Raw genomic sequence first — 13,567 nt, forward strand, 5'->3', positions numbered from 1 at the left:
TTATATATGCTGTAGTATAAAGTACTGTTTGGTAGGTTGCATCTAAATGCATTTTCAAAATTCATTTGTAATTTTGTAAGTGTGCATTTCTGTGTGTACGCAAATAAAGAATATTTATGAATGCAAATCGACATGTAAGTGTGTCACACAGTATGGGGACTAAGAAGAACCATGCATTGCAAGCCCTGCTGCACAGTAGAAGCGACAGTCGAATTTGCGCGCTTTTTAAAACGCCTTAATTAGCATGATATTTCATCGAATGCATATCCAGTGGCGTAGCAAAGATGCCAGGGGCCCTAAAGCAAGCAAGCAAGCAAAATGACCCCCTCTCCCTAAACTCATCCCTGGTCATGTGCGTAATATATAATAAGAGTTTGGAAGGCCGCTCAGACCACAGGACCCCGTGCCACTGCACGCGGCGCTATTAATAACTACGCCACTGACCACGTGGACTTCCGCATTCGATGCTTATCCGTGACATCTGAATCCCTTTTTATAGATTATCACCAGTATATACCACCCTATCACTCCTCAAACAAATGGCAAATTGTGGGGGTTCCAGGGTGCTGTGCGAGGCCGTCACCACGCCAGGCCCAGCCTTTTCAAGTAATAAGCACTTTACTCGCAGCGTTTATGACAGTATTCATGTGCAAGTGAGATCAACCTTATGAAATATAGAACCTGCGGGAACACGTGTTATCGGTGTTCTTCGCCGCACCGAGGGTGCTCGTTTCATCCGTCTTGGAGGGGAGGGCTGTCAGAACGGCAGGCGTGTAATAATGAGACGTCCACGTGTTAAACGACCAGGGCTTCGAGGATTTTTTTTTGTTGCGAAAATTGAAAAGGTTGAGGCAGTAATAAAAAGGTTGAATGGTAATGTCTCTAATTGAACACCGAGGCGTAGTTCCTATTAAGTCACCCTTTCATCTTTCGTTTTAATTATTTCATTATCATCTTCTAGGACAGTTTACAATGAAATGACCATTTGTGGTTAAGTGAAAGCTAATTATTAGGACTGAATTATTGTGCAGTTTATTGATCCCAACGGTGGATTAAGGACTTTAAGTTCGTCTAGACAGAATAGTTAGCAAAATGACAAAAGGAAACATATAAGGCTCCTGGGAAGATTCCCCACGCTACATAAGCAATTAATGCCGCCAGGTAATGGAATGTACGTTCATGCTAAAACCAGCAGCGCTTTGACATTTCAGCGGCCTTATAAACACATTAGCCTAATGAAGAAAGACTTGCGAATTGTGCTTATATACACAAGGAGTAGCAGTTACATCTCTTGGATATTTTAGCCGCCTATTGATTGAATGAAAAATGGATAATTTTCTCTCTGAGTTTGATGAAAAATGAAACGCGCCATGTGCACTGTTTATCTGTGTTGGTTCTGTTCGCGCGTGATTGATGTGTATTAACAATTTCCATTTCCCAAAGAACACTAATCTCCCTTATGGATGTGAAAAGTATGCAGTGATAAACCAAGAAAGGGGGGAAGCGGTACTGCTGAGTAAGAAGCCAAACACACCATTCATCTCAATCCAGGCTGGGCAGTTTAAAGGCAATCTGTCATTATCTTGATGAGCAAGCTGCAGCTTGTGCTAAGCATGCAGCCCTTTGCTGGTATTTCAGAGAGCATGTCCTTGAGTGGACTGGGGAGAGATCAGAAGGAGTGGGTTTAAAGGGCTCTCTTTTCTGATGGGATTTTTCATCCACAAGGGCTGGTTTTCAAGGGCTATAAGAGCAATCTGCCAGTTAAAGCGGCATTTGAAAGGGAATAGTATAGCCTTCTTTATTTTAATCTAATTTCCGTTCTTCAAAACACATCTTTTGCATGGCGAAAATTGCTGCAGTTAGATAAAGCGTTGCCTCCATCTTTCTTCCTATATTGATTCGTTTTATAAACTTTCTTATAGGGTTTCTCTATGGGTTCTAAAATGTCGGGGCCGATATTGTTGGCTGGTTTTATTGTCACGTGTGTGTCACTTCCTACTGGACCTGAGCCATGCCCATGTAGGAAGATGTAACAGCTCCACCTGCCCTAGTCGAACGTACATGGGAGGTTGGGTATGGTACGTACAGGAAGAAAAAATGTTAAAAGCACTGACATTAAAACATTTTTTATCTGGAGTTGACTACCAACCTTTTTACTTTGTCCATGCTTGTTTTGCATTGCCATGGCTTTTGGAAAGCGTTAGTTTGAGGAGCGGTCAAGCCCTCGTCAATATAAAAGATAAATATTGCCAAAAAGTAAAAATATTTTTGGGCCCCACAATATCCAATTTTTTGAAGTAGCAGTTCCTGTTAGTTCAGGGAACTGCTTTTTGTGTGGATGTGCTCCTTGTGAAAGAACATAATGTTGTCAGTCAGAGTGAAGTCAATCAATGGCTGAAGTGGGTTGACACTTTGTCCCTGTTGAGTGATATAATGGGTGAAATACAAATGTAAATGACACAGCAACAGACCAGTTGGTGAAGAGGGCTGGCTGAAAGCAGCTGTAAGTATATCAAATACATAATTTTAGTTAAATCGGAGGGTCTAAGCTAAGACCAGACCTAAAACAAGCATTAGCAAACCAAATATGCCTGTTCTTGACAAACTGGTGCAATGGTTCACTTTTTATATTTATTTTTTTATCGCAAGCATGTGCCACAAATATAAAAAAGAAGGAAAAGGCAAACACAAAACCACGACCCATGTGTAGCGGGCTTATACTCACAATAACAAAAATATGTCATAGATAATTTTAATAGAATCATACAGGTGTGTCCTGGGAGGCATGTGTACAAGTCATAGAAACCTTTTTTTAATGTACTATTCAACAAAGGAAAATGTGTTTCTAAGAGATCTGCTATTTGTTTTCAATTACTGCAGCTTGAAGAGACACCTTGAGGGAAAATAGTGATTTAAAAAAAGGTACAGAATGGAAGAAAGAAATATTGCCAAAGTAAAGTATTGATTCATCACCCCTCGTCATTGAATTGCACTTCATTGTAGGCAGCATGTGCACATGTGATCAGGTAAAATATCTTAACTCCGAGGGCAAGAGAGCCAATGGCTGAAGTATATTGACCCATAACCCAATGCTGAATGCATTGATAGGAGTAAGCAAAATATGAAAGGCATTTGAACAGACCAGTGGATAAAGATATCACACCCAAGGCACTTCTAACGATGTAAATATGTATGTAATTTCTATTTATGCTTTTTTTTAACGAGGCTGGTAAGGTTTCCAAACCAGTCTCTATAGCAGACATAAGAAAAATAAGCCTGATTGCTATTATGCAATGTGGTATTTTTCAAATGCTATTTTATTGAATACATAAATATGTAATACAATTAGTTTAAAACATGAATCATATGAATTTCAATTCAATTTAATGCTGGGAAGACAGAGGTGCTTTTTAGCGCTGGGAATAAGATCTCCCGTCCTTTTCCAGGGAATTTTTGGCCTCCTGAGACAGGGACCAAAGTGCGGCCAGTGGAATCAGTCCGTAACTTAGGGGTCATGCTTGATTACAAAATCAGCATGGAGACTCAGGTCACTAAAACGACCTCCTGCTGCTTTGCAATTCTGCGGTCTCTGCGGAAGATCCTGCCATTATTACCATCTCAGGCTTGTGCCTAAGTGGCGAGATGTATGATCCTTAGTAGGCTGGATTATTGTAACGCCTTATTACTGGATTCTCCAGGCTTCTTGTTGGATACGCTCCAAAGAATTCAATCAGCGGCTGCTAGGTTGGTCTTGGGGCTTCCAAGAAGAGCGCATGGGCCGGCAGCTCTGGCGGAACTTCACTGGCTTCCTTTGAAAGAGAGGGTACAATTTAAGTCCCTTTGTCTCGTCTTTAACCCCTTCGATGCTGATGACGAGCTCAGCTCGTCATCACCCACGGGTGTCGTGTGCTGATGACGAGCTGAGCTCGTCATGGTGCCACTAAAATGGCATTTTCCAGCACAGGGGGGGGGGGAAACGCCTAGCAGCCAAGTGGTTAAGGCTCTCCATGGAACAGGTCCTCTACCCCTGCAATCTAAATTTGCTTGGTACACTCCAACCAGGCTGCTTTGCTCTTCATCGGCTAGACTGGTGAGAGTGCCTAGGTTTAGGAAGATTAGATCAGGGGGTAGGTCTTTCGAGGTGGCAGCTGCCAAATTATGGAATAAGCTCCCGTGCGAGATCAGGGAAATTAAGGAGCTTCTTCCCTTCAGAAAAAAGGTTAAAACCTGGCTATTTCCCGAGTAACTCAGTCTGGCCTGCCTGTTCTGACACTCTTCCGTCCTCTTGAGCCACCAGCAGCAGGATGCCTGTAAGGTGATAGTGTGTTTTATAAGACTAACAAATAAAATAAATAAATAAATAAATATATTTTGTACAGCTGTTTGAGTGCAAGTGATTCAGGGAGCTGGCCAGTTACCCAAGGTAGTGATTACAATTGCAACCTAAATGTACATTCATATTATTAAAATATTATAGTAGGATGTCCATTGTATCTCATAGATTGACATGTGCTTTCCAATTTTTTTAAATGAGCATTATGGAAAAACACTGTATGACAAAGAAAAAACATACCGTTCTCACTAATTGATTGATTGATTGATTGACTAATGAAAAATAGACCCCTGTGAATGTGAATGTGATTTTGCAAAGAAACAAAACAACTCAAAGTATCAATCGGTTCCTTCCAGTCTCGACACTCGCATTTCAAGATTTACAGTATGGCAGTAATTCAATCAGCGTATTTCTATTCAACCCAAATTTCAATTGAACATGTGGCTTCTCTTATAGTGCTAACCATGTCTTCATCTACCACCCACCATGACATGACACCCACATGACAATACACCATGACACTTGCCATCCTTTCATTTACCATACAAGTAATTTCAGCCCATGGCCTATTATACTTTACTTATTGAAGCCCCATTTTCTTTGCCTATCCCATTCAGAACAGAATAGCGAGAACTCATAATGAAGCCCCACTCTCAGAGAGGGTTAATAAACTACTGTATGATAAATGACTATTAAACTTCTGCTGTTCAAAGTCAGTCAATGGAAGGACTTTAAAAGAAGTTAGATATAAGAATTTGCAGTAGTCCACCATATGGTGTTGGATTCACCCATTGAATGTGTTGTAGAATAACGTATTTCCTGGTTTGAACATAACTATCCCTTGATAAAAGCGTGCACCAGCGCCCAACTCTGATGAACTTTCATCAAGTGCTAGGCCAGTTCTACATACTGGATTTGACTTCAACCTACAGTTTCAGAAGCTGCCCAGTCAGGACAGGGCACATTGAAATGCTGGATGTCAATTTATCTTACTGGACGGGTCTAATCCCTTGACATACTTAAAACTAAGGGCCTCATTTGCAATTTTTTGGTAAGGGCAGCACCACAAATCTTCCTGCTGCACTGCCCTACGTCAAAAGAGAAGAGCAGGAATGCATTGAATATATGAGCTATGGCACATTCCTGTCGTCTGTTACTGTGGTGGTGCTCTAAAGGCTGCTGTGTGCTAACGCAGGCAACCTTGCATCTTGGTGCAAGGGTGTCCGCGCTGTAGGAAAGATTGTTTTTGTGCAGGAAGGCACACCTTCCTGCACAAAAACAATTAATGAGTCAATTTCCTCTTTCTGTGTGTGCTGCTGAACACAGGATAAATAGTATTATTTCTCCTCATTGCGACTCCTCTATGCCTCCCCTGGGGAGGCATGGGCTTTTGCTGTATTCCTAGGTTTACAGCTTGTTATAAATCTGGGAATGCATCAAATGCAACAGCTGCAACATGGGTACATCCACTGTAACTCCCATGACACACCTCCCCATTGTAGAGTGAGACAAGGCAGTGATGTTCCTGCGCTATGTCCTGACCAAGCAGCTTAGGTCTGATAGCAAGAAATTGCTGTTAGTTCCCAGGTATAAAAAGGTTAGATGGGGAGGCAGTGCCTTTTCTACTGCCCCTGCTAGGTTGTTGAACTCCCTCCCTGATGTTTTATCTGGCCTTGGGTCACACTCTCTTTCCCGCAAGTCCTTGAAAACCTGGCTCTTTACACAGACTTCAGTATGAGCATTTTATTCGGTTGCACATCAGTCCTCTGTAGCACCTTGACACCCTAGGGCTAAGTTAGCATTTCATAAATGTAATATTCATTCATTCACTTGCTCTGCATTGCCTCACTTAATATCAACAAGGCCACAAAAAACCACGCACAATGCTTTTACATGGCCTGTGGATATGGCTAAGCCCTGTGTGCCACGGGAACGTCACAAAAAGTTACGTTACATCACGAAAGGGCTTGTGAATAAGCCCCTAAGTTCAGCTTCATAGACTAGATCTCTGCCAGTCTTTGTTCATCTGTCTTATTGCTTTGGTCATTCTTTCACACTCTCACTGTATTGCAGTTGATAGGCACTCAGGTGGCAGGAAGGTGCTGAATGAATGAAAAAATGATGTAATTTTTGCCCTTTACAAAGTGGAATCATATTACTAGTATTATGCAAGTATGCCAGGAAACAATTCCACGCCCTGCTGCATAAACAGAGGAGGACCACCCACCTCCTCTAGCCAGCTTACATCTGGGAGTAAGTGAATTGCAACAATCTGATAGGCTTTTACTGAACCACCTGATTCATCATATATTTGGGACCCTTAGTGTGCAAGGCTCAATATACCAGCCGCGGCCCGCGGAGGGAGTTACGGTGGGGCAGGAAGGCAGGGCGGGGGAGGGGCTGGGTTTGGGATGTTAAAAACCGGAATATGGATAGTTGGAGGTAACTAACCAATTTAATAAATAAAACGAATTTCGTAGCGCGCCCTGCATCGCAAAATGTGATGCAGTGCGCGCTACGAAATTAGTTTTATTAATTACGTTGTTTACTTACCTCCAATTATCCATATTCCGGTTTTTAGCACCCCCCACCCTGTCCCTCCCGCACTCAGCCTTATGCCACCTGGTATTCCCACCACGGGCCGTGGCTGCTATATACTAATAAAGTTGCTTTTAACTGGATCTTCTTATGGACTGGCAGTCAATGAGGCAGTTCGGGAAGCAGAGAGACAGGAGCAGAGAGCTGTAATTTTAAAATGATCATGGCACAGCGTTTTGATTTGTCTGAAGTCACTTAACCAAGTGAGCTGGAAGACCTAGATAGAGAACATTTGCATAAGGCAGTCAAGACATGATCAGAGTGAGTTGCAGTGTTTTACACATCTCTAACAGAAGCAAATGGAGCAACTTCTTCATCAACCGGCTCATGGAAAAGCAGGTGCCAGTGACTGATATGATTTGGGGGCAGAAAGAGAGTTGACTCAGCAATCTTACTCTAAGATCCCTAGCAACCATGGCAGGTTGTTGGAGAGGAAGCAGCCCACCAGACTAGCGGTTCTCTAGCCAGTTGTTTTGAGTGGATCTGAAAAGTAGAATTTCGGTCTTGTCTAAGTTGCATTTAAGGCTGTTTTCTCTCATCTACTCTAAATACCCTGGTTAAGCAGGTTTAAAGAACCTCATGGGTTTCCATGGTTTCTTTATCAATTTTGAGGATCATCTGTGTGTCAAGCGCTAATGAAATTATCTTATAGGTGATAGCTTTACAATGGATTCCAAAGTGGCCACATAGACGTTGAATAAAATTCGACTAAACGAGGAACCCTGCAGTACCTCAAAGTTTAGAGCCTTACTTCCCAAGGAAAAGGGAGATATCAAAATATCCTGCTGTCTGTTTACCATTGCAGGAGGATAAAATCACAGACCACATCAAACGGCACCAAAAGAGCGAAGAAAATAAGAGCGGCATTCCTGCCTTGGTCGAGAGAACATTTGATCAGATGACGCATCTAAAAGAGTGATCTCTGTGCTGTGTCACGGCCTCAAGCTACACTGGCTGGAATATAACAGACCACACTTTTCTAGATAGCAGTGTTGCAAATAATCATTCTCTATAACATTTAGGATGCTGAAGTGATATTGGCCTGTAGTTATCATGAGTTGTGGGGCCAGCTGTGGATCTTTAAAGGAGAGTGCTCACCCTAGCCTGTTTCCAGGACTGTGAGACTTGGGCAGATTCTAACAAAAGGTTAACAATCCTGTTAAAAGCAGGATTCATTACTTCAACTGCCATTGCTAATAATAGCTCATAAGGAGGGAGACTATGGATTGTTAGGGGAACTAGATTTACAATGAAAAGTCACCTGCTTAGAGCCTTCCAGGGAAATGAAGCGGAAGTTAGAGAGGGAGCATTCTACTTGTACTTGCCTAAAGCAAAGTTTTCCACTCTCATCACCCAGGTGAGTGGAGCCAAATTATATTTGTATTTTCCTAATGTTGCCCTCGAAATAAATATGAACTCTTTAAACAAAGCTCCTGTGAAGGTGGACTTTTGAGACCGCAGGCAATGGGGTAAAGTGGAGATTGCACAATGGCAAACATTTCTCGAGGGGCATTTTTGGCTTTATTAATTTTATATGAATAGAACAAAGATCTAGGGGCAGATTTACAAACCCCTTGCGCTGCTTTTACGGCGCCGTTGCGTCACTTTTGTGATGCAGCGGTGGCACAAAAGATGCGCCATGGTGCGGGGTATTTACAACGTGACTCATCTCCCAGATGCGTCACGTTGTAAAGCCCTGCGCCAGAAGAGGCGTACCATTGCAGGGGGAGGCGTTCCGGCGCAGGAACGCCTCCCAAAAGTGGCTGAGTGAATTCTACAAGATTTCACTCAGTCACTTTTGGGCCCACGCTGCGTCAAAACCCTGCGCCTGCTTGAAGCAGGCGTAAGGATTGAAGCAGCATTGTGCACATAGGGCCCCCCTGATCATTGCTGAAGCTGCACCGCGCTTGCGACGCAACTCCATCAATGCGCCGCTTTTACGGCACAGATCCGTGACCCATCTGTGCCGTTTTTGCCCCATGGTGCGCCGCATTGTAAATGCGACGCATCAAGGGTGGCGGAGCTGCGGTGCACAATTACTGGCGCATCCCTGCCGATATGCAGGGATACACCAGTAATTGTAAATCTGCCCCTATGTGTCTTTGATCACTCTATGATAATTCCTTGAAGCTGTTTTCTGGTGGAGTTTGGCTTCTGAATCATAAATGGTCTCCATTTCCTTTCCAACGATTTGGAGCAAGTTTTTTCCTAGCCAAGTCTGAAATAACCCAACAATTTGAGTGACCTCTTTGCGGGTGAATTTTTGAGCTTTTTTTTTCATCGGGGGAACGGCATCTCTGGCAGTCCACCACCACTCACGCACCTACTCTGCAACCCTCAGAAAAGTACCAGAGAAATTAGGAATGACTCCAAAAGAGTACGAAATAGTTCTGAGGGGGCGATCCTGCTCCAGGCCCAAAAGGTCTGATATTGTTGGGGCCAATCTGAGGTGGACTTGATAGAATATTTCCAGCTGAAGGTAAATGGGGGAATGGTGTGTCTAGTTCATTCTAAAGGGTTCAAGTCACTACAAATAGGGCACTGGGGAAAATGAGATCTATGTTGTTACTGGCTTGTTGTGTTGGGGAGGAAACAAATGGGTAAAGATTCAAAGATGCTAAGGCGCCTAGCAAGGACTAGGCAAAAGCATCAGTACTCTCATCGATATGAATGTCTCAGTGAAGTTAATCTAAAGCTTTGTCAAAGGAGTTAATAAAGTCTGCAGCATATCTGGAGTTCGATAAATAAAGGCCCATTCCTTGAAGGAAGATTGCTTGTTTAAAGTAAGACAGAAACCAAGGCCTTCTCTCCCACAGAGCTTGTCTAATGGGAAGGTGGACCATTGAATGGAGTCGTTATATGCAATAGCTGCTACCACTCCTGTCTTACCCTTGTCTGTTTAAATAGACAGTAGAATATCCCGGCATAACGCAAGTGCAATATCAAGATGGGAGGATTTTTTAGCCTGGTTTTATCATAAACAAGGAGTCCCCTTTAGAATTCTCCAAATAGGCTGTGAAGCCCTGTTCAGGGACATTCAAAGACAAGGAACTATTGATCCAATTACTAGGCATGTAAGTGACATTCCAATCTTGCTCTGGTATACACATAAGAGCTTACCACTAACAGAGACAAGCTAGTGGGCCCATGCATTTATTCACTGTTACCTCACCATGGCATTCAAAGGTCTGCCCTGCTCAATGTATGAGCCCCTGAGTTGATTAAACAGCTCAATTGTTCATGTCTGAACCCCAATGGACACATTGGATGGCCCTGGCCATGGAACAGGTGTGAACGGGCGCAGATAAACTTTCCTTTGGCGAACCTGAGGCACATGTCCACTGCTCTTCTGCACTGCAACCTTTCTTAAGGTGCCCAAAGTTCTAAACTGCCAGGATGGCGGATCCAGATGGAAACCTGGAGGAAAGATGGTCACCCAGGCAATGTCCTCTTCATGCAGAATATATGAGGACGAGAGAGCAGCAAAGTAAAATAAACTCTAACTCAGCTCCCTACACAAATTTAAGCCCCTCTGCCCACTCAATGATTAAATAAATCCCCGCTCACATACACCAATACCGCAATGTGCAGGGGTAAATTTTTTTAATGCAACAACAGTGCCAACATCTACAAAGTACTAAGGTGTAATCGAGCCTATACAAGTCCGATTAAACGAAAACAACATCAAAATGGAGAGTGCTATCAGTACCAGGAAGTGCTGATCACTAACCACTTGAATGCTGAGCTGCCAAGATGGAGGCTCCAGATGGAAATGAAGGAGACAGATGGTCGCCTCTGTCTGGAACATGTTCTGGTCACTACTATATCTTTGTGCTGTCAGCCATGTCTGAATCAATCCTCAACAATAGTTGTAAACTGAGTATCTTCAAGTAGGTTTGCTATAGTTTATGACACGTTTTTAAATCTCTATCCACTGTTTTATCAAGGGCAAACCAATGCATAACATATAACCAATTGTGAAAAGATATTCTTACAGTCTGTAAATGTTTCACAGCAATCATTGGAGATGCATTTTTCAATATTGTGTAATCATTCCCTTCAGTTTCCTTCTATATAAGGAAGTTTAACATGTCACACTTATCGCCTTAATCCCTTGTCACTTTTAGACACGTCACTCTTCCTGCTTATTTCTTACCTAGTTCCCCCTTTCTGCAAGTTCCATACCCTTACATAAATATCTGTGCATTTGTATGTATTGTTTTCTTGGATTCACAGTGAATTGCATGGCATCTAAGACCCCTGTTGGTGCTTTAACCATTTCTATCCGCTTTTCGCAATCACATTCATCTTTTAAGTTACGTTCAGCCAGGATAGACCCCAGGGTTATTGACCTACATTTATTTTAAATACCTTTGAGTTTTGAAACAATTCCTAGCAGGCACTGCTTGATCATTAATTGCGGGATATTTTCCTGTGACGGGTTCCAGTTTTGTCACATTCAGCTTCCAGCATTTTGCCGTTATTCTGCAAGACCACTTTTGTGCTCGCTTCTCTGCTTTTGGGACTGTTACTTGTTTTAGTATGATAGATTTGGTTCACTTTCAGGGGGATCAGTTATGAGCTGAGTAGGATTTTGTATTCTGCTCTTTCCATTTGAAGTCATTTAGTGGATCATGATTGTCTGTGTCCCAATACTGCCTGACTTTAAAGCCCCCTGTACCTTTGTCAGCTCTCAGTGCTTTATAGAGATTGGACAGTATGGCCCTCATTTACAAGACCATTGCACCACCGGGTCATCACTTTTTTTGGGCACACCAGTGGTGCAGTGTGCCTGCCCATATTTACAAGGCCACGTAAAGTCACCCTGTGGGAATGTGCCCTTTTGACACATTACTGCACGAAAAAGGGGCATTCCACGAGTGCTGCCGTGGATGTTCCCACACAGCATCCATGGAACCTGACACATTCCCAGATTTACAAAGTTGTGTAAAGCTGAGAATGCGTCAGACTCCTACACCTCTCCATGGGAGGTGTAGGAGCAGTGCAGTGAGGATAAATATATGTATTATATACCTATAAAGAATCAGGGTCAAAGCTTTTAAAGGTTCCAGCACCAGATGTCACTACCAAGTAGGCCTATTCAATTGATTTCCTAACCTCGGTGCAATGGGTTGGAGATGTGACCCATATACATCCCACTTTGTTGGAAAAAGATCCACCGTTACCAAATTCTAGGCTGACCCTGCACCCGAGAAGCGTATATTCTTATTTATGTAGCTAATGTAATAAAATTTGTATTAATCAATGAAAGCAAGTATCACAAACAGAAAGACTTCCCAGATAGAAATATTAAGCAGTCATGTATCTTGATTGTAGTTGTATCAAATCCTTTATTGAAACTCAATTATCCTCCTTTTTCTTTTAAAATATAAATGATATAAAAATCAGTCTTGTTCTCTCTAAAGAATGAAGGAGTAATAAATACAATCCCTGTTACTTGTGAGGATTCCGTATTCTGGGTACATTGTCCCAATCAGAGTATCGCCAAAGCAATGTCACCTCCTCTGTGCGAGAACAATCCACGCCGTAACTCCTCAATGTGGAATTACGACGTGGATTGTTCCTTCATTCTTAAGAAAGAACAAGACTGATTTTCACATCATATTCAGGACCAACATAAAGAAATAAATACACCTCATTTATCAACGTTGCTGCTAAGGTTGGCTTGGAGCCTTACTTATCAACAACATAAGAAATAGTACTATAACAAGCCCTGAAGAAGTCCCAAGAGGGATGAAACCCGTTAGCGGCAAAGCAATTATGTGGTGTTTTTAAAAGAAAAAGGAGAATAATTGAGGTTCAATAAAGAATATGATACAACTACATTCAAGATACATGACTGCTTAATATTTATATCTGGGAAGTCTTTCTGTTTGTGATGCTTGCTTTCATTGTTTAACACAAATTGTATTACATTAGCTACATAAATAAGAATATACTCTTCTCGAGTGCAGGGTCAGCCTAGAAAGAAATGTATTTATTCCACCTAATTGTTTCCTCTTTCAATGCCTGCTGCATTCTGCAGCAGGCATAGATAGAGGAAAATGCCATCAATAGGGTTTTTGTGTAGGAAGCTTCACAAAAACAATCATCCCTCCAACATAAACACCCACTCAACATTACACAATGTACCTGTGCTGGTGCATGGCAGCCAACTATGCGCCAGTGCAGGGGAAAGCACACACATGCATCATATTGTTGTTAATAGAACGCATCCTACTGCTTTTGGAACGGCGCAGCTCTGCGCAACAAAATGGCTTGTAGCGCTTGCTGTGCCATTTATTTGTAAATTAGGCCCTAATTTTGATCCATTTGTCAGTTCCAGCCTTGCTACTATAGTTTACATGGTCCTTGGTGTTTCCGGCAGGGTCATCAAGACCTGACTTGCCATAATTGCTAATTTAGCACATCATAAGAATTGCCCTGCTCTTACCCCAAGATTTTCTCATGCTTCAACTAATGTAATGACGTGATCACCCAGGTAACAGTCTCTGATTGCTCTACAGCCCCCTTCCTTCAACAATCCTAATGACAGGTGCCTGCTAATATCTTTAAATTGTTGCTGAACACATATCTCCATCTCTAGAGGATATGATGATCTCCCTGTTACTTTTT

This window comes from Lissotriton vulgaris, chromosome 3_1 (assembly GCF_964263255.1).
Source record: "Lissotriton vulgaris chromosome 3_1, aLisVul1.2, whole genome shotgun sequence".
NCBI classification, from domain to species: domain Eukaryota; kingdom Metazoa; phylum Chordata; class Amphibia; order Caudata; family Salamandridae; genus Lissotriton; species Lissotriton vulgaris.